Source organism: Ambystoma mexicanum, chromosome 2q (assembly GCF_040938575.1).
Source record: "Ambystoma mexicanum isolate Mex_15411 chromosome 2q, UKY_AmexF1_1, whole genome shotgun sequence".
In the NCBI taxonomy this organism is placed as follows: Eukaryota; Metazoa; Chordata; class Amphibia; order Caudata; family Ambystomatidae; genus Ambystoma; species Ambystoma mexicanum.
The window spans coordinates 171168717-171189023 of NC_090924.1; the positions used below are offsets into that span (position 1 = coordinate 171168717).

A 20307-nucleotide genomic window follows, 5' to 3' on the forward strand; every position below is an offset into this window, starting at 1 on the left:
CTTGACGCCGTAAAGGCATTTCAGGAAGTGTCGCAAACTTTTAAACAAACACACACTGCAATCGGGTCTTTAAATTTGTGATTGATAATGAACGCAAAATAAGACCTCCGTTCCCGAAACGCTCACACTCTGATTTCAGGCAGCATCAGGTGAGTGTATACGATCCACTTCTTGTAGTGAATTTGATATGCATTTCTTTTAGAATCCCTTAATAGACGTTATCACACCTTTGTTGTTATATTGGTAAGAGTAGTAGCCCTTTTGCAACCTCTGGAAATGCACGTTGAAGATTTAATTCGTTGTATTGTACTTATCACATGTTTAAATTAAACATTGTATGTACGTACGTGACTTTCTAAACATCCGGTTTTAAAATTACACAGGGCAGCCTGTTGGTATTGTCGACACAGTAGCAGCTCCGAAGCTCATTTATGGGACAGTTCGGTCTCTGGAATGCTCGCAATGACTGTAAGTGACTATATATTTAATACCCGCGCCTGCTAATAATTGCAGAAGTGCTATTGTCTCCAGTTCTAGTGCCTACTCTGAAAGTAATGATTCCCCAGGGCTAATGGCTGCAGATCCTGTACTTTACCTGGGTCTGAGCACCCATCTGTGGATAATAACTGCAGGCACAGTGTCTGTTCTAGGTTTAATGGCTGCAGAAACAACACCCCAATGAATATCGGCAGACACTACCTTCTCTGGTGCTGTTCACATCCTCTGGCTGGAGGGAATAAGTGCAGCCACAATACCTGCTCTGGAGCTAATAACTTCTGATACAGTACATTGTACCTGCTCATCGGCTACATCAATACCTGCCCTGGGGCAAATAATTACAGACACAGTACCGGATATGGGATACAGATGACAGACACAGGACCACCTAATCAGTTACATAAACCCTTTTATGCATGTAAGCCTAGTAAGACTTCACAGAATCTGGTTACATATAAAGTGGCTGTGAAAGAGTATAAACTAGCAGTCATTGACGCTAATAAAAAATGCACTCAATAGCAGAATTCAGAACTCTGTCGGAAGTCAAGGAACTTTTCAAAATCTTAAGAGAGCATGAAACTCCCCCACATACAGGCTACTGGCCTCATAAAAAAGGATGATGCATGGTGTGCATCTATTCAAGAAGCTATGCCTGGTAAACTTGATAATAATCAAGGTTGATATTGCTAAAAAAACAAAACAAGCTAAGAACTTGGAAGATAGTGATTTTGGGGCATCTGTTGATCATTCTGTAATACAGCAATTTAGATTCTCTCCCATATCGGTATCGGAATTAGCCAGCGCTATTGATCATCTTAAATCTACGAAATGCAAGGGTGATCCATGATTATTAAATCCTGTTCACCTATTCTGCTGGATTCCATTTGCAAATTTGTTAATGCCTCCTTCTCAGAAAATCTGGTGCCTCGCGATAAAAAAGGCTTGAATAACCCCAGTCTTTAAAAAAACAGGATTGTGTCCTAAACTGCCTTTAAATAATCAACCCATCACCAACACACCTTTTCTGTTAAACATTCTGGACGGTGTGGCCTATATTCAAATTTCTGCCTATCTAAACAAATACCCTATCCTTAACAAACAACAGTCTGGCTTCAGACAAGGTTACGGAACTGAGACAGCACTATTGGAGCTCAAGGCCAGGCTCCTAGAGGACATGGACAATCGAAAGCCCTCCCTCGTTCTGTTGCTGGATCTTTCTGCATCCTTCGACCAGGTGGATCATTCCATCTTGGTCATCAGGTTGAGGGACGTGGCTAATTTTTTGGGTGAAGCGGCTTTATGGATATTGTCCTTTCTTAGCAATAGAGAATGTCGAGAATATTGTGGTGAGGCAGAAGCACCACCTATGATTCTTGAATATGGCGTCCCCCAGGGTGCTTGTATTTCTCCCTCTCTTTACAATATTTTTAAGGTCCCCTACTTTGCTCTTCTAGAACAGAATGGTGTGGCCTTTACAAACTATACTGATGACGCCCAATGGATCATCCCTCATACTGGCTCGCGAAGATGATGAAATTCTTCTTAATACAGAGTACAATCTTATCCAAAATTGGATGTTGCAGAATTGTCTTGCTTTGACTAAATATAAGACGGAACTCATGGTGGTTGACACTCCAAATACGATACACAAACTGGGATCTGCCTACGATTGTCTTTCCATTGCAGATACTAAAATTCCCACAAAAAGTTAAGACGCTGGGTATTATCCTTGGCCAGTACTTCAAAATGAAGGTGCCTGTTAGCAGTTTGGTTTTGTCCTCTGCTTATTATATTAAACTGTTAATCCATCTCCATCCATTTATTTCTCAAACTAATGCAGAAACTATTGCCAGGGCCATAACGGGATCCAGAATTAATTATTCTTATGATATGATAGGTTATTTGTAAAGTGCTTAATACCCAGAGGATTCTAAGCGCGGACCCGGGGATCGAACCTGTGGTGCTCCATGTCGTCTTGCTTCCAAGGCGAGCACGTTGCCCTGGGCTATCCTCCCAAGCTGTTGCAGTCTTTTGTATGGCATCACTAAGTCTGATTGCAACCACCTGCAGTTGATCAAAAACAGTGCTTTCAGAGTGGTCAGTGGGCTTGCCTGGAGGGACCATGTGTCTGAGGCCAGACAGAGTATGCACTGGCTCCCAGTGGAATCTAGACTAGTGTATCGCTTATTGCTGATGAAACACAAATGTCACAGGGGAAGGATGCTGTCTTAACTTCAGGATCTGCTCATTGAGAAAGGTAACACAAGACGCCTCTGATCGAATAATTCCAGTCAGCTGGTGTCTCCTAGATGTAACACCAACAAAGCTATGAAAGGAGCTTTTGTGAATGCAGCAACAAGAGCTCGGAATGCCCTTCTGCCTGACCTTCGAGAACTAAAGTCTACTGAGGTTTGTAGAAAAAAATTAAAAACTCTGTTATTCTCTTAAATGTTCTTCTTCTTAAGCTGGACTGTATTTTCATTAGGTATCTTGTACGCATAATTGTCATTTCCGTTTTCTGACACAATACCTGCTCTGCACAGTACGTACTCCGGGGCTAACGATTCCAGTCACAGTATCTGCTCTGGAGCTAATGGTATTTAACATAATACCTGCTCATGAGGAAATCTGGGGTTAATGACTGCAGAAAACGTAAAAACCCCATGCACCATTTCCTTCTCGTGTGTCCTTTCCCACTCCTTATTCACCTCTGACACCTCGAACCACAGTCTCTGAAATGAACATACAGCGTAAAGAAGTGATCAGTAGTGATAAACCACCATGCCACGATTTTCAAAACGTGTTTGGTGCAACTGATAGGATGCTTATTCACTACACTTATGCCAAAAATGTAGTGAACCATGCACAGAGGACATTTAAATGCGTGCATCATAGTTTTGCACATCGAGGTGCTCTTTTCCCAACAAATGCACAACTGCGCAAGGCAGAGGGCGGAAAGGGGGTTTTGGGCATTTTCAAGTAAATCCCGATTTTCAAAAGAGGTTCACTTTTCAAAGCAGAGGAGAAAAAAAACATTTCCCTGTGGCTATTTGGAAGAGGTGCAGGGGGATATAAAAGTTATGGGTAGGTCACTTATGATCCTCTCTAATGCAATGAGTGAGGGAATGCTGTGTGTGAATAAGCGAGTGAATGTTGAGTCAAATAATGTGGGTGTGTTTGTGCTGGGCCAGGGAGCCGATTTTGTCTGGTGAGTGCAGCCCAGTAACAATGCATTTTAACATTTTCAACAGTAAGAACACATGTGACCCGCAGCCTTTCTCGCCCCCACCTTCTCCTCTCTTCCCCGCTTCATCCCAACATATGTAACCAACAACGCACCCAGTCCTGTTCACCCCCACCCTTTCGCACCCCTGAGTCCATAAAACATGTAGATGGCTCCCGGTTCCATGTTTCTGTGAGTGGCCAGCTCACTCGCCGGCCGTTGTATGGGCCCTTGCACCATTTGAAACCTTTGGTGATCCCCTTGAATCGAATAGGTCACCCGCTCCAGTGCCACAAGTTCCAGATTTTACTAACCCATTCGTGTTCTGTGGGGGCAGATTTTTGTTTCCATTTATGTGCCACCCGAAGCGTTGCTGCCACTGTCAGGGTGATGTATGTCTTTCTTTGAGCTTTCGAGGGTAGATTTTCCAGAACCCCGCCCATTTCCAGGATGGCCATCATTGTATTGTCTGGCATCTGACTCCCAAAAATAATATTCATTGCTGCATAAGTCATGTCCCAATAAGGCTGTATGACTTGGCATTCCCATCAGATGCTTCCACAATCCCAATTCCCCACATCCCCTCCAGCAGAGCGTTGACGCAGTTGGTTAGAATGTATGTCTTTTTTTGGGGTAAGATACTATTGGACGATTATCTTAAACCACATCTCCTGAATCTGGATGGCCTGCATGAGCTTGGGGATATCTGCCTATAACTGAGTCCAAAGTTCCCCCTCCAGCGGCTGCCCCATTGCAGTTTCCCACTGCTCCGTATAGTGCCATGCCTGCTCCTTGACCCTTCTGCAATAATCCCATATAACGCTCCTACCAAATGCCTGTCCCTGTGTCTATCGTTACGAACCTTTCAAAGGGCGTGAGATCCCTGGTGGCCGGTGACCTGACCATTGGGTTCGTAAGCGAGTGCCTCAGTTGAGGTAGTGATACCTCTCCCCCCTGATCTAGCCCAAAGTCCTGCTTGCACTGTGCAAAGGATTTAATGTCCTGACCCGAGAACATGCCACGTAGTTTGCGGCACCCTGCTGCCTCCACCATTGAAGGCCTCGCTTTCCATACCCGGTGTGAACTGGGGATTCCTAATTGTTTTTTTTTATTATTATTTTTTTTTTTTGCTGATTCTATTCTTGTGGCATACTATAGTTTTTTTGCTTTGAGGACTGTTGTTTTGTACAGTTTGAGTTGTCTTTGGTATTTTATTTTGTCTTTTTGGTGTATTGTTCTCTCCATTTTGTTTCCATTTAGCAGTTGTTTATTTAGTTCTTGTGTGAACCATTTTGCTGCTGGTTTTTTTGGTGTTGCTGTGAATGTTTTAGCTGGTGTTAATTGGTCAAGGGCCTTGGTGATCCAGTGTGTCTTCTGTTGTATCTATGTTTATATTGGTGGGATCTCTTTTGCTTGGGGCGTTTGCGTCTAGAAGGTTTGTTAGGGCCTCTAGGTCCAAATTCTTACTGTTTCTTTTCTTGCTCTTGTAGAGTATTTCCTTCCAGCCATTAGGTGGGTTCGGGGGTGTGATGTAGAATGGTATCCAGCACTGGTCACTCCACACCATTGGTGTATGTGGTGCAGATGCGCATAGTTCTTCCCTGCAGAAAATTGCATCCAGGGGTGTCTGGTGTCGTGGGTGGATCCATTTACTATTTGCTTGAACTGCAAGGTTTCCAGGAGTGCGCAGAGCGAGTTTGCTGTGTACACATTTTCTTTTTCGAACCATATGTTGAAATCTCCCAGTATGACTAGGTTGCCATGGTGGGTTAATAGCATGGTGGCCTCGTACGCTAGTTTTGTTGCATTGGGGTTGTAAGAAAGTGGTGTATAGATCAGGAGGAATACTATGTTGGATTGGTCATTGAGTTCTGTCTTGATTAGGAGGGATTCATAGTCTTCCGCGTGGGTTGTGATGATTCAAGATGCTCAGGTGTGTTTTTTGTGTATAATTGCGATTCCGCCTCCTCTTCAGTTATCTCTGTTGGTGTGTTATTAATTTATAATTGTCGGGTATTGCTTCATTCGCGATGGCTTTATAGTTGTCTGATAGCCAGGTTTCTGTAAGGAAGAGCATGTCTGTGCTTCCTTCGCTTAGGTCATTGATTTCTGTCATGGACCCAACGTTGAGGAGGCTGCAGTGTAGTTTGCTTGATTTCCCTTTCATGTTGTTGTTAGTATTGTTTGTTCTGGCTGGTGTGTTGTTGGTTGGGTTGTGTTCCAGGTGGGTCTTTTGGGTGGGGTGCTTCTTCGTTGGTCAGTCCTTTTGTCGAGTAGACCGGTAAGGTTTATGGCGGGGTTGGTTCGTTCTGGGTGGTAAATAGGTAGCTACCCCTCCGTTGTTCCAGTCTTGGTGGTCTACGGGGTGTAGAGTGGGTTTTCTTATTATTTCTGTTGTCTGTTCTGGCTTCTTTGTCTTTCTTGTGGTGAGGCATGATGTGTGGCAAACTTCCGCCAACCACCAGCATAAAACTCCCGAAACTCAGCAGCAGATGTGAGGTCAGCAATGAGAGGCTGACGCAAAGTTGTAATGTTTTCAGCATTAGACTTCTTTATTAAAATAAAGGGGTTGGATAGAGGCCTTTCTGTCCCTATCCTAAAGAGTGTTTGCCTGCCTAGTAAACTAGAACTAAGATCAGTTTGTGTCTTATCGTCAAAATTATGCAACTATGCCAACTGTCCTTGTGTACAAAACGTATCTGATCCTCACACTAAAAATGAACAACCAGGGTTTTTGATTTAGTAAAGAGTGCAAAATCAAATATGAAAATCCACCAAAACCAGGGGAGTGGTTCCCTTACCCTGGACTCTCGGGTAGGATAGCGAGTGTCATTTGCAAACAATGGTCCCTTAAACTTAGCAGAACTGTCTCTTTTCACACAACAGAAGTGTATTTTAAACAAGAATTCCTTAAGAGTAGCAGAAATTTCCCTTTCATATAACACTTTCTTAAGGATGATCTCCTGGTATATTCCCCTGCCAGGAATCCTCCAGTAGCTTCTTTAGATCCCCTGGTATACTCTCCTGCTGGGTATCTTTTCAAAATGTCTTTTTCTCTCATATACTTTATATGGATTGTCTGATGTATTCCCCTGCCAGGTATCCTTCTCCCAAAGGCTCACTGCCCGATGTGCTTCTTTCATCGGGACCTCTTGCAACATTCTCTTTCAGTATAACTCAGTTGTATTCCTTCACTGTTTATGCCTCATTGACTTTAGGTACTACTTGTTCCAACTTCCCCCATATTAATATCTCATGCATGGAGACTTGTTACTTCCCCCATATTGACATCTCATCCATGGACACTTGTTCATCTGTTCACTTCTTAATTTTCACTCATTTGCTTATACTTCCTCCAATATTGCCCATACTGACATCTCATATTTGGAAACATGTACCGATTTTGCCTTTCAACTTCTGTTTTAATACTCATCTACTTCTGATAACATTTACTCCAACTTTCCCCCAATTCTGTCTTTGTATTTTACTTGGTTGGTATTCAAAATAAGTTTTCAATTGTTCATATACCTGCTGGCCCGCCCGGGGTCCCCAACACCTAAGGGCAGACACACCGGTGCCTGATGGCGTTTGTGACCCTTGGCACATTGCTCCGGTGGAGTTTCCACCCTGGGAAAGCTTTTCTGCTGTGCAGACCCTCATTAATTTCTTCCGCCGGCTCTGCATTCATTTGCCAGTACAACTGCTGCTGTTTGACAGGAACGCGTTCCCAACAGCTTCGCTGCCGGCTTCTCAGTGGTCCATCCACGGCATCTGCTGTGCTACTTCCGACTGCGAATGCAGAAAATGCGGACTTTTTTATTTAACCCTTTACACCACATATATATGCAGGGGGAGAACCCCAGCAGTCCCCCGCCCCCCAATATTAATATTTTACTCTAAACCCCCCATATATATATGGTGTAAGGGAGAGGTTAAGTCAGCATTTTCAGCCGTCACAGTTCCCAGGTCGACATTTTTGTATGATTCCCTCCCGGCCTTGCATCTCTCCAGTAAGTTATGCTCACAAGAAGTTGCATGGAAGCGCCTACCTCCATTAGCACCGTTTGTTTCTGTGCTTCTGCCTTCGGTTCTGCGTTCTGCTTCACCCGCTTTGCATCTTTCTTGTCCACCTTCACTTCTCAATTGGAGGTCTACAGCATTTGTAAATGTCCCGCGCAGCTGATTTCCAATGTAACAACTAGCCTGCACGTTTAGCTTGGTGTTACCTTTAATCCACATTAACTCTTCTTCCTCTTCCTTCGTCTCAGTACTTGAGGCTTTATGGGAGTTGGAAGTCCATAGGATTTTTAAGTCTTACAAAATTACATTGTTTTAGATTTTTGTAAAACTAAAACGAGACGGGAGATGTTAAATGGGTATATGTGGTATGAATGGTTTTCTGTTCATAATGACAGTATGCCATCAGTAGTTTTGGTTTTGTAGTGCTTTCCTCAAAGGGGCAGGGGGATGGGTGGGAGTATATCATGTCTCTTCCAATGGAGTCATCACCTCCTCTGAGGGGCCATCCCCTCCCAAATGATCCTATCTCATAATACCACTCCCAGGGTCAGGATCAGGTGGCGGCTGCCGTTCCCTGGCCATGTCGGGGGAGACTTCTTCCTCGTTGCAGAACTTGAGGCTTTATGGGAGTTAGAGTCTGTAGTTACATTGTTTTACATTAAAAAAATACATTTTAGAAATGTTTATTGGTTTTACAAGTTGCACAGAGATACATGAAAGAACACCTTTTACATTATCCACCATTCCTCCAAATATAAAAATGTAAGAGTTTTAAAAGAAGTTTCCCCGTATCACCTATAGCACTCCACAGAGGTCATTAGGTCAACTTATTCATCACTCTAGTCATTTAGATTACAGGAGTGTATTTACAGTTACCTTTTAAACACATATTCCACCAGTTTCATCACCCTCAAAACCAAACTCGTTCTTTCACCCAAGAGGACCCACTCCCACAATTCCTCTACAGATAGACTTAGTGTGCGAGTATCAGCGTCCTCGAGCAATCTTGATTTTACAGGTGTAAGGGCTTTACATGAGGTTATTAGGTGGAACAGGGTTTCCACTCTTCCCTCCACCTCACAATACCTACATTGAGAGTTTGCATGGTCGATTTGGTTTCTTGCCAGTTCCACTTCTCTATTGGGTAAGGTGTTCAATCTGCATCTGAGCAGAAGATCTCTATATTGGAGCAATGGAAACTTCTGGAGATATGCTGGTAATTGTTTCAAGCCCTTATGTTCCGTAATCAGGACTGGTCTTGGCTTGTCCAACCCTCTCCCTTTCAGTGGTTTTAATCCAGTCTAAGTTTTGGAGCTTTTTTTATTTTTTGTTTAGCTTTCATGGGGTTTGCAATTAATTCCTCTATTTCGATATCTGCATTCCTTGAGGTCACCACCAATTTTGCTCTCCAGAAAAATAGACTGGACGCGAGCTCGCAGTCCTTGCTTTGGAGTATTTGCGAACAGAGATGCCAAGCCAACCAAAATACATTTTCTGAATAGGGCCATTGACTTCCACAAGGCTACCGAGGCCAACGATTGCAGTCTCAATTCATGTCTAATGGTGGACATTGGAAGGGAATTAGGTAGCTTCAAAACTTAACGCCAAAAAAGTCCCTCCAAAATCCTCCAGTTTTTCCATGCTCAATTTAACATAGCTTCAGGGCCATATGTCAGAATTTCTATCACTTTTTGCAGATAGAAGATGGTGACTGGCAGGAGGGAGAAGCTGCCATACCTTCTGTGTAGTGCAGCACCCTGCAATGATAGTTTTTCTGCTCTCCTCCTAAGTGACATATAATTGCTCTTATCGTCTGGGTTTTTGTTGATAACCACTCCTAAATAAATCATCATGTCAGTGACCTCTAGTGGCTCAGACCGCACTCTCCAACGAACCTGGATTTTTGTTTTCTATATGCCGACATCAAGACAAGTATCTTGGATTTCCCTACATTGATCCTCATATCATTGGACTTCAGATATTCATGAAAGATCTCGATCCGCCTCTGAAGTCCAATCGGGGTCTAGAAAGATCAAATCATCGGCATATAGAATCCAACAAACCTCAGTTGTGTTTTATCTTTGGGGGAGAATCCTCACACTGTTTTTGGGGATTCTCACAGGTCTGAGATATAAAGGCTAAAAAGCAAGAGCGTCAAAGTGCATCCTTGTTTAAGTCCACAGTAGGTATCAATTTTTCTTGAGAGCTGGCGTTGGCAGATAGCCATACCTGTATTAAGGTGTTCGAATATAGGACCCTCATGGCCTCGACAAGGTCAGCCGGGCAGTTCCATTTTATTTACTCCACAGAAGCTCTCTGTTCACACAGTCAAAGGCCTGCTCAAGGTCTGTAAAGGCTATATAAGTGCAAGACTTTCCTGAGAACTCATCACGGTATACTCCTCTCCAAACATGTTTTGGCACCATCTTGATTATGTACAATTTGGAGGTCTGCAGGACAGTCTCCAAGAGCAAACCGAGCGAACCGTCTTACCTGTAGGCATGTTCGGGCTCCAGCTGGACTTTTCAGCTGCATTGTCATATTTTCTCCTGCAGTTTTTTGGTTTAATTTTGCTGCAGTTTTAAGAGCGAGGCGGGTAAGCTGACCCATCTCCCGGTCCAGCACAACACACCAGGGCTCCAAAACGCTCCAACACTCCTTGCAGGAGTAAAGTATGTGTAGGCTGCTCCACAGCTTCGGGGAAGTTGCAGTGTTTAATTGGACGGCTCCCAAGACGACAAAGACCAAGGACTCCACTTAGTCGCTCTGTGTGCCACAGTTGTAGTGGGGCTTTTAAGTCCTTGCAGTTCAGAGTCAGTCGAAGCCACGCCCTCAGAAGTAGAAACACGGAGGCACACAACCAAAGACTCCACTTAGCCTCCCACTTGGCTGCTCCTAAAATATAAGAGACAGTAGATGTTAAATGTGTATACGAGTTATGAGTGGGTTTCTGTTCATATTGTTTTGCAGGAAGGGTTTTTTGGATTATACAATGGGAAGGATTTGTAAAGTGACAACAAGCCATCCAGAATTCAGGAATGAGGAAGTCTTCTTCATTATGAAGTGAAGAATACCGCGTCTCACCTGATGGGATCACCACCTTTCCCTGACATCTGTCTCCTCCCATGTGAGCCTCCCTCATAATACCACCCGCAGAGTCTGGATCAGGTAGCAACTGCTGTCCCCGGGCCACATGGGAGGAGATTCTTGTCGGGGATTTGGTGATGGATTCCATAGGATTCATCACACAGAGAGCAACAAAAACCACAGGAGGGCCACTTCAAAAGGGGAGCACCAAGCACCATGCAGCATGGGTAAAGCAGGTGTCCACTTCTGAAAACCACCCAAAACAGTCTCCCAATCAGGCTAGCACACGCTTCAGCCGCACCTCCAAGCACCTGTGCAAGCCACGTGACTAGCTCACGGTTATAATGTGGTTTTTTATGGAGAATGAGTTATGTACAGAGAGGGTTAATGACACATGGAATGGTTCAGTGTTTCAGGTTCTAGTGAGGTCATAGAACCTGTGTTTACTTATGTTGTTTCTAACGTTATGTATTTTGTCAGTTGAAGTTCTCTATGATTGCTGGTGGCCCTCTGCTGTTGTTGGGGGTCTTTATATTATTTATCTTAATAAACACTTAATGAAGATTTGCCTGCTGGGATGTGCCTCTTCATAACAATGGCGACGAGGATTGGATCGTAGAAAGAAGACCCCCCCCCAGCAGCGATCCGGTTAACGCCGCTCCGCCTTTGGCCAGCGTAGCAGCGGCCACCGAGGGAAAACCACCCAGTCTGGAAAACGTTCCCTTGTAAAGGGCCGCTCCACTAATCCTGAGCATTGTAGCGGCCACTGAGGGAAAATCTGTCTGCTCTGCCTGTTTCACAAGTAAGTGATCTTGCCGTTTCTGGCTCCGCGCCCTCCGATACAACGTTGTCCCCAACGGTGATCCGTTCATCTGAAACAGACGAGGCGTGGTACCTCTGTGAAGAGAGACCCAACAACGAGCAACGAAGGCAGCAATTCAGCCGCCGCTAGCTCCTGCGTCCCGACGGTGCTGCGTCCCTCCGAAGCAGACGTGGTATCGCTGGGAAGGGAGAGGCCCGGCAGCAAAGGCAAAACCACTGTATGGAGCGTAATAGAGACGCACTCTGAATGTTCGCTCGCATCTTCCCAAGCAGTATTTCCCATACACGCTCGTAGGACATTACTTGTCTCTGTTGAAGTTAGCCACATTATCGAGCCATAAAGGCAGGTGGGGACCAGAGAGGTCGAGTGCAGGCAGAGTTGCTGTACGTGAAAGCACACAGTACACACTAATAAGTGAAGTAGAGGTTTTAAAGCAGCAAGTTGAGTGCAGGCAGAGCTGCTGCACATGGAAGCACACGCTGATAAGTGAAGCTGATAAGGGAAGCAGAGGTTTTGAAGCTACAACCAAGTTAAACAGTTGCACATCCATCAAGAGGACTAGTAAGAAGTTGAATGCACATTAGTCATTCTTATCTACACTGTCTTTAAAGGGGGAAGTAAACTAGGTTGAAAATCTACCAAAATTCGCAATCAGTGTCTCTGTGTGAGTTTACGAGGATAGAAGCGCAAGCAACCTCCATAGGAGCATGGCGGGCCTACCGGAAATAGCTGGACCTCCAATTTTTATGCCAATTCTAGGTCCAGCAAAGATTTTGTGGGCTCAGTGGCGCAAAGGATTTTTACATTACACTAAGGCGGCTGGCGGGACATCTTATTCCAACGAAAGGAAGTTGCCGGTGCTCCTACATTTTTTAGTGTATGAAGGACAGAGAATTTATGAAAAACTTCTCCAACCATTGGGGGATGGCGGTGGTGATGCTGTGAATTAATTTGATTTGGCTCTGATGAAGCTAGACAAGCATTTTAACCCTAAAACGAGCACAATACTGGAACAATATAATTTCCGCATGTGCATACAAGCCCAAGGGGAATTTGTGGAAGAGCATGTGATGGCGTTGCGGCATCTAGCTTTATCTTGCAAGTTCCAAGAGGCGTTTGACGAACATATCCGTGACCAGTTCATGACACGCTGCAGGTCCAACAAAATACGTGAAGAGTTATGGTTAAGGGATGCACCCAACTTGGATGAAGTATTAGATATTGCAAGACAAGTGGAACACTCCTTGGCATGTGTGGCTAAACTATCCAAGAATGAAACGGGGAGAGTAAAATGGAGATCCTAAATGTGGTGGATGGGAAAGTAGAAAAAAAGGTGGAAAGACAAGCAGATGAATCGAGTAACTACAGAAGAGAAAAGAAGCCAAGAACCACCACAGAGAACAGAGAAAAAAGATTAGACTATGTTTTCGGTGTGCGAGCAGTACGCGTTTTGCTTCATCTATTGTATGCCCTGGTCGCAGAGCCACATGCGCGAAATGCAAAAGGAAGGGGCATTTTGCGAACTGTTGTAAAAATGATCAATATGGACAGTTCAATCAAAAGAAGGTTCTGTATGTGAATGAAGAAGAAGGTGGAAGATCATTGGAGGAAGAAATTACACTTCCGTTGCAAAATGTTATTGTCAACACAGTAAATGTCATATCGGAGAGTGAAAGTGCAGATGAATGTGAACGTCCATATGCTGTGCTGAGCGTGAATGGCTACAATGTTTCCATGATGGCTGACTCTGGTTCGAAGATTACTTTGGTATCAAGAAGTGTGTTTGAAAAGGAGATGAAGGGCGAAGTGTCCAATTTAATAAAACCTGATCTAAATCCAGGAGGTTATAATCAGGATAAGATTGAGTTGTTAGTTTACAATTGGAGTAAGTTTGAATTTAAGGGACGCAAATGTGATGGTAAAATGTACATCACTAAGAAAGGTCAATCCTTACTGGGCTGGAGGGAGCAAAATAATTTAGGGATCAGACTGGATCCCAACAAGGCAGAACAGGTATTATAAGTGACTTCACCTTGCACCACTCCAAGTACTTATGTAGCAGAGCATGTTAAAGTGTTCAACAAAACCTTGGGGAGATTGAAGGGGTTGCAGCACCAAATCATCTTAAAAAGAGGCTGCACAACTGTTGCAAAACTTAGGTCTGTACCTTTCTCCTTACGAGAAGGTGTCAAAAAAGAGCTGGAAATATTGTTAAAGATGGGCGTCATTCAGAAAGCAGGAGGTGTGTGTTAATAACTGTTAATAATCCCAACTGAATCACCAAAGATTTTAACAATCTCATCTTCACAGACCGAATAATCAAATATGGAAGAATCGAATGCTGCGGTGAAAGCTCCCCTGTAACTTCCCTGTCCTCTCCGACCCGGAATGGAGGTATCCAGGGGAAAGGACAGGACCGCCAGGGGAAACCCTCGAGAGGGAAGAAAACCCTGGTTAAGTCCGGGAATCTCGTGGATCGGGGTTGATGCAGAGCTGAGATGTTCTCGATTCGTGGCAATGGATGGCAGACGGGAAGGCTTCTTCTGGATGCACAAAAGAATATGAGAAGAGAATTTCAGAGAAGGATGGAATCAGGATAGTATACTGAGATGTGGAAGAGAAGTTCTCTCACCAGCGACGACAGGAGTCGTGAGTTGGATGACCGGTCTTGGGAAACGGTAGTAAGGCAGATGGAAGACTGGAGCTCTACAATAAACAAACGGCTAAGTACCAAAGTTGGAAGGAGGGAAAGATCCTGAGATGGAAAGCACTTACTCCTAGCGGGTGCCAAAGATATGACAAAGCCGGGGATAGTGCTCTTGACTGGGCTAGGAGAGAAGGGCTTGGCAGGCAGATCTGAACGCTTGAGGAAATGGATTCGAAGGGGAAGGCTGGTGACGAAATCTGGGAAACATGAAAGAACAGAATTAGTATAGCTGAGAAGGTTTAAGATATAGTAAGGCAGTAGAAAGCCTAGTAGCGAACTCGCCGAGCGTCAGTAGAAACCGAAGCGACGCGAAGAGCTGACGGCTTCAGTTCCGGATAAAGGATCACGTGAGCGGTCATTGGCGTTTCGTGGAAACATGAAAAGACTAGACCGCTGCACTCCGCTCGGAGATCACATTGAGCATTCATCTTGGAACTGCTAAGCGTACCGCACAAGCGTTTACGAGCCCACAGAGACCATCTACCGCAATGTGTAACAGTATGCCCCCTTCTTCTGGGGGGAGACCCAGGTGTACCCGGATGAAGCCGAAAGAGCCTCCGAATCAGTCGAGGTGCATGAACCCCAGAGGCGGGTTCCTAGGTTCTTTCTGCAGGAGAATAGCCCTTCCAATCAACCAAAAATTGTAATCGACCCCTTCTATATCGAGAATCACAAATATTGGCCACCTCAAATTCAGAACCAGTATCAGTGAGGACAGGAGGTGGTGGAATCACCCTAGTCCGGTGAAAACGATCCTGCACGACCACCTTAATCTGTGACAGGTGAAACACTGGATGTATTCGTGACCAAGAAGCCGGTAGAGCGAGTTTGACTGCAGCTGACCCCACCAAGGATAACACCTTAAAGGGTCCAAAGTACTTGGGAGACAGTTTCGACGGGACAAGACGACGAGGTAGGAATCGGGATGCCAGCCAAACAGAGTTTCCTATGGTAAGTTTCGGGGCTTCTTGACGATGAAGATATGTGTTCTTCTTAGCTCGGTTTTGTGCTATTTGCAGAGATGGCTTAGCTAGCTTCTGGCCTTCATGAATGTCTGAGATGAGACTATCTACTCCAGGACAGCTGGAAGCAGGAACAGTCACTGTAGGTACAAATGAGAGGTAATAACCATAAGAACAATGAAAAGGACTGGTGTGGAGGGCAGAGTGTCTGGCATTATTGTAGGCAAATTCCACAAACGGAAGCAATTCAACCCAATTATCCTGGGCAGCCGATACAAAGCATCGTAGATAACCTTCCAAAGTTTGGTTTAAGCGTTCCGTTTGCCCGTTGGTTTGGGGATGGTATCCTAAACTAAGGGCTCGCTTAATTCTCAACATGTGACAAACCTTTTGCCAGAAGAGTGAAGTATATTGAGGACCTCGATCTGATACAATAGTATCCGGGAGACCATGTCGAGAAAAGATTTCCGAGAGAAAGATTTTAGCCATCAATGCTGCCACAGGCAAGTTACATAGAGGGGTGAAATGCGCTAGTTTGGTGAAATAGTCGATGGTGACCATAATGGTGGTTTTATTTTCTAAAAGGGGTAGATCCGACACAAAATCGGTGGATATGATTTGCCATGGTCTGTCCGGAATAGGCATTTTCGATAGGAATCCTAAAGGTGGCACTCGTGGAGTCTTGGCCTGAGAGCACATATTGCATGCTGCAACGTAATCTCGGACATCAGATCTTATACCCGGCCACCAGAAATGTCGTTGGATTAGTTCCATGGTGGATAGAAATCCCCGATGAACTGCGGCTCGTGAGTCATGACACATCTGTTAAACTTCCTGTTGTAATGATGGAATGGGAATCGGGACTTGAGTTCCATGGAAGAAGTAGTCCTTTTCTTCAGTGAGATGATAGGTGGAAGCAATATTTTCACATAATGCTTTGTTCCAAATGGTAGCTGTTCGCACTTCTTGGAGAAAATCAGTCAGGACCGCGATAAATCTAGCATTGGGAAACATCTTTTCTGTACAGAATTTGGATGTAGGGGAATCCTTACGGGAAAGAGCATCTGCCCTCAGATTGTGTTTGCCAGGAAGAAAGGTGAAGTCAATCCGGAAGGGAAGAAAAAAATATGCCCAGGGGGGCCTGCCTACTGTTAGTTGTATGGGCATTCTGGAGTACTCTGAGATTTTGATGATCGGTGCGAACCTTAATCGGAATAGTTGATCCCAACAGCAAATGTCTCCATTCTTCGAAGGCCCTTTGATTGCTAAAAGTTCCTTCTCGAGAACCGAATAGTTCTGTTCAGAAGTATTAAACGTCTTTGACAGATACGCAACTGGTCTTTCTTCTCCCTGGTCCGAGAGTTGTAAGAGTACGGCTCCTTATGCATATTGAGATGCATCTGTCTCTACGATAAATTGTTTGGTCTGATGAGGGGTGGTCAAGATTGAGGTAGAAGTAAACAATTTTTTCAGTGTTTGAAAGGCGCTTTGAGCAGATTTGTTCCAGGAGAATGAGCTACCTTTCTTAAGAAGTCTTGTAATGGGCAGAATGATTTCTGAAAAGCAGGGAATAAATTTCCGGTAGAAGTTTGCAAATGCTACAAATCGCTGAATATCCTTAATACTAGAAGGTGTTGGCCAATCCAAGACTACTGACACTTTTTTTGGATCCATAGAGATGCCCTGAGACGATAGTACAAATCCTAAGTAAGTTACTTGCTCCTGATGGAATTCACATTTTGCGGCTTTACAGTAGAGATGATTGGATTGGAGGCGTTCAAGAACAGTGTTGACATGCTTAATATGGTCCTCTGGGTTGATGGAATACACTAGAATATCGTCCAAGTATATGATTACAAAATGGAATAAGATGTCGGCAAACAGATGATCCATGAATCGTTGGAAAACTGCCAGTGCATTGACCAATCCGAATGGCATAACGTGGTATTCGTAGTGCCCGAAAGGCGTTCGGAAGGCGGTTTTCCATTTGTCTCCTGGAGCTATTCAAATGAGGCGGTATGCTCCTCTGAGATCAAGTTTTGTGTAAAGGGAAGCCCCCCGGACCGCTTCGATGATATCAGTTATTAGAGGCATGGGGTACTTATCGGTTATAGTGATTTTATTAAGACCCCGGTAATCGATACAGGGACGGAGTTCATCCGAATCCTTTTTGGGGATAAAAAAAAGAGAAGCTCCCGCTGGTGACACCGATTCAGAAATCAGACCGTTGTGTAAGTTGGCTTGAAGGTATTCTTTCAGTATGGTCTTTTCTCGTTGGGAAAGAGCATACATTCGACCAAAGGGAATAGGTTGTTCGGGAGGTAGGTCTATTTGACAATCGTCTCTCCTATGCGGAGGTAGGGTAGGAAATTCGGGATTTTCAAAAACTGACTGGAACCTCTGACATTCAGGAATAATCTCTAGCTGATTAATGGTGGATACCGCTGGGAGGTGTGTCACTTCCGTAGGGATATGTATGCCCACCGACTCCTGTGAAAGGCAATGATGAGCGCAATATTCAGACCCAAGGAATAGAGTACCCGCTGACCAATTGATGAATGGGTTATGGAGCCTTAACCACGGGAGACCCAAGATAATAGGGAAATGTGCTGCTTTAATGAGGTCGAAAACCAAAGTCTCTTTATGGTTAGCAATCAAGCAGGTAATTGGACCAGTCTGTTCTTTAATGGGACCTGAACTCAAACGACTTCCGTCCACTCCTTGAATGGGAGTTATGACGGTCTTGGATACATGGGCTATCCCATGTTTTGTAGCCCAATCATTGTCAAAAAAAATTCCTGCGGCTCCACAATCAATTAAGGCGGGAATACCTGGTAAGACTTGTTCTGAAATTATCATGGATAAAGACACTACCACCATGGTCTGGTTAGTTGAAGTATTTAAAGTCATACCCATTCGATATGGGGAAATTGGATTCGGAACCCCTACCGTTCTTCCCCTTGCGGTAGAGTCTTGAAGTTTTCCGACTTCGAGTTTGGAGTGTGACGTGGGGGAACAAGATGACAATCTTTCAAAACATTTGAAGAGGACCCACAATACATGCACAGTCCAAGTGTCTTTCTTCTCTCTCTCTCGGTAGCAGATAGTGGTCCTCTTACGGCTCCTATCTGCATAGGCTCTTCAGTTTGGACGGTTTACTACCTACAGAAGGATAATCACTATGTGGTCGTGTTCCCTTGTTCTTCCTTTTTTCATAGGAACGTTCTTGAAAACGGTATTCTATTTGCATGGTAAGGGTTATCATATCGGCCAGATTAGCCGGGCGAGGAACTTTAGATATCTCAACCTTGAGTTCATCGGCTAAACCTCTGCGAAAAAGGGTTAGAAGACCCTCATCTGGCCATCCTAGTTCGGAAGACAATTGTTTAAATTGTGTGATATATCCCAACAAATCCTTACTACCCTGTTTCATTTTGAGAAGCCTTTCTTGTGTAGCTACAGAAATGTATTTTCTGCCAAACATAGTCTTTAGACTATTAGTTAAGCCTTGGTAAGAATCAAGAATGACATTGTTTGATGTCACTGAAGGAGTAGCCCATGCTAATGCAGGGCCCGATAGATGGGGAATTACAAACCCCACTTTCTCTTTGTCAGTAGGGAAAACGCGAGATTTAAATGTAAATTGGACCGTACAACTGCCGAGGAATTCCTTGAGTTTATATGGATCGCCATCATACATGACTGTGTGTAAAGTAGACGGAGGAGTGTCGGAGAAGGCTCTGGTGACTTTTTGTCACAGTTGTACATTGTCCTGTTTTAATGACTGCATCTCTAAGGACATGGCCTGCATTGCCGCCATTAGTTGTTAATAACTGTTAATAATCCCAACTGAATCACCAAAGATTTTAACCATCTCACCTTGACAGACCGAATAATCCAATATGGAAGAATCAAGTGCTGCGGTGAAAGCTCCCCTGTAACTGCCCTGTTCTCTCCGACTCGGAACGGAGGTATCCAGGTGTCATGCTGCCGGTTCCAGGCTGCCGCTGGAGGCTAGGGAACGCTTGGCGCTGGCGGCGCCATTAGGTTGTCCCAGGTTTCTCTTCCTACTTCCTGGTTTTCCGCTCTAGCCTTTTGTTCTGTCGCTCTGTTGTTTCCTATGTAAGCCCCGCCACCCTTCTGGGTTCGGCGCGTTGCAACTTTGTCAGTTTACGCCTCGTTGCTTGCTTCTTTGCTCTCGCTCTACTTCTCTCCTGTTTTCGCTCCCCCCTTACCTCGTTTCTTCTCCCCTGTTTCCATTTTCCCTCCTTTTCCCCCCCCGCAGCGATCCTTTGCCGCTGTGCTTACCTTCTCTCGCTGACTCCCGCTGCAGTTCTGCGTTTGCTTCCTCGCCAGTTGCTGGATTTTTCTCTCCCAACGCGAACTCTCTTACCTGCTGGAGCCGGATCTGTTGCTACTTGCCTCACGGAACACCCTTCCAGCTGTTCAGCTTTGGACTGTTGTTCGTACCAGCTCTGGGCTATCAAGAATCCACCGATACAACCTCCCAGACCAGCCAAGTCATCGCATCAGTCTACCGCCGCAAAGAGGGTTTTTTTTTGAGCCGCTGCTTTTTCCCTCTTCCCACCGGTCCCTGCGGGAAGGAAGCCTACTGCTTCCCTGCTGGGCAGCGAATCAGGGTGGCTTCTCACCGCGGACGATCGTATCTCTTCTCAAGAAAAAAGTCAAAGAAGTCTACCCAGCAAGTCACCTTTTCTGAGGAGGAAGGGGAGGTGGATGTTGAGATCACTGACAAACCTCAAATTACTACTGAGCCTGATACCAGGGGAAAGGACAGGACCGCCAGGGAAACCCTCGAGAGGGAAGAAAACCCTGGTTGAGTCCGGGAATCTCATGGATTAGGGTGGATGTGGAGCTGAGATGTCCTCGATTCGTGGCAGTGGATGGCAGACGGGGAATGAGAAGAGAATTTCAGAGAAGGATAGAATCAGGATAGTATACTGAGATGTGGAAGAGAACTTCTCTC

At 44.8% G+C, this 20307-nt stretch overlaps 1 protein-coding gene across 2 annotated transcripts in view; it reads left to right on the plus strand.

Annotated features, from left to right (window-relative positions):
* The first annotated feature begins 22 nt into the window (after nucleotides 1-22).
* Nucleotides 23-20307, plus strand: part of CYB5R4 (cytochrome b5 reductase 4) — an 81458-nt gene continuing 61173 nt past the window's right edge. Inside the window, exons 1-2 of one of the 2 annotated variants that reach the window (XM_069647084.1) lie at nucleotides 23-149; nucleotides 384-468. The gene's annotated coding sequence lies outside the window, so the exon portion shown is untranslated. The remainder of the gene's footprint in view (nucleotides 150-383; nucleotides 469-20307) is intronic. The other variant, XM_069647085.1, reaches the window with a different exon arrangement.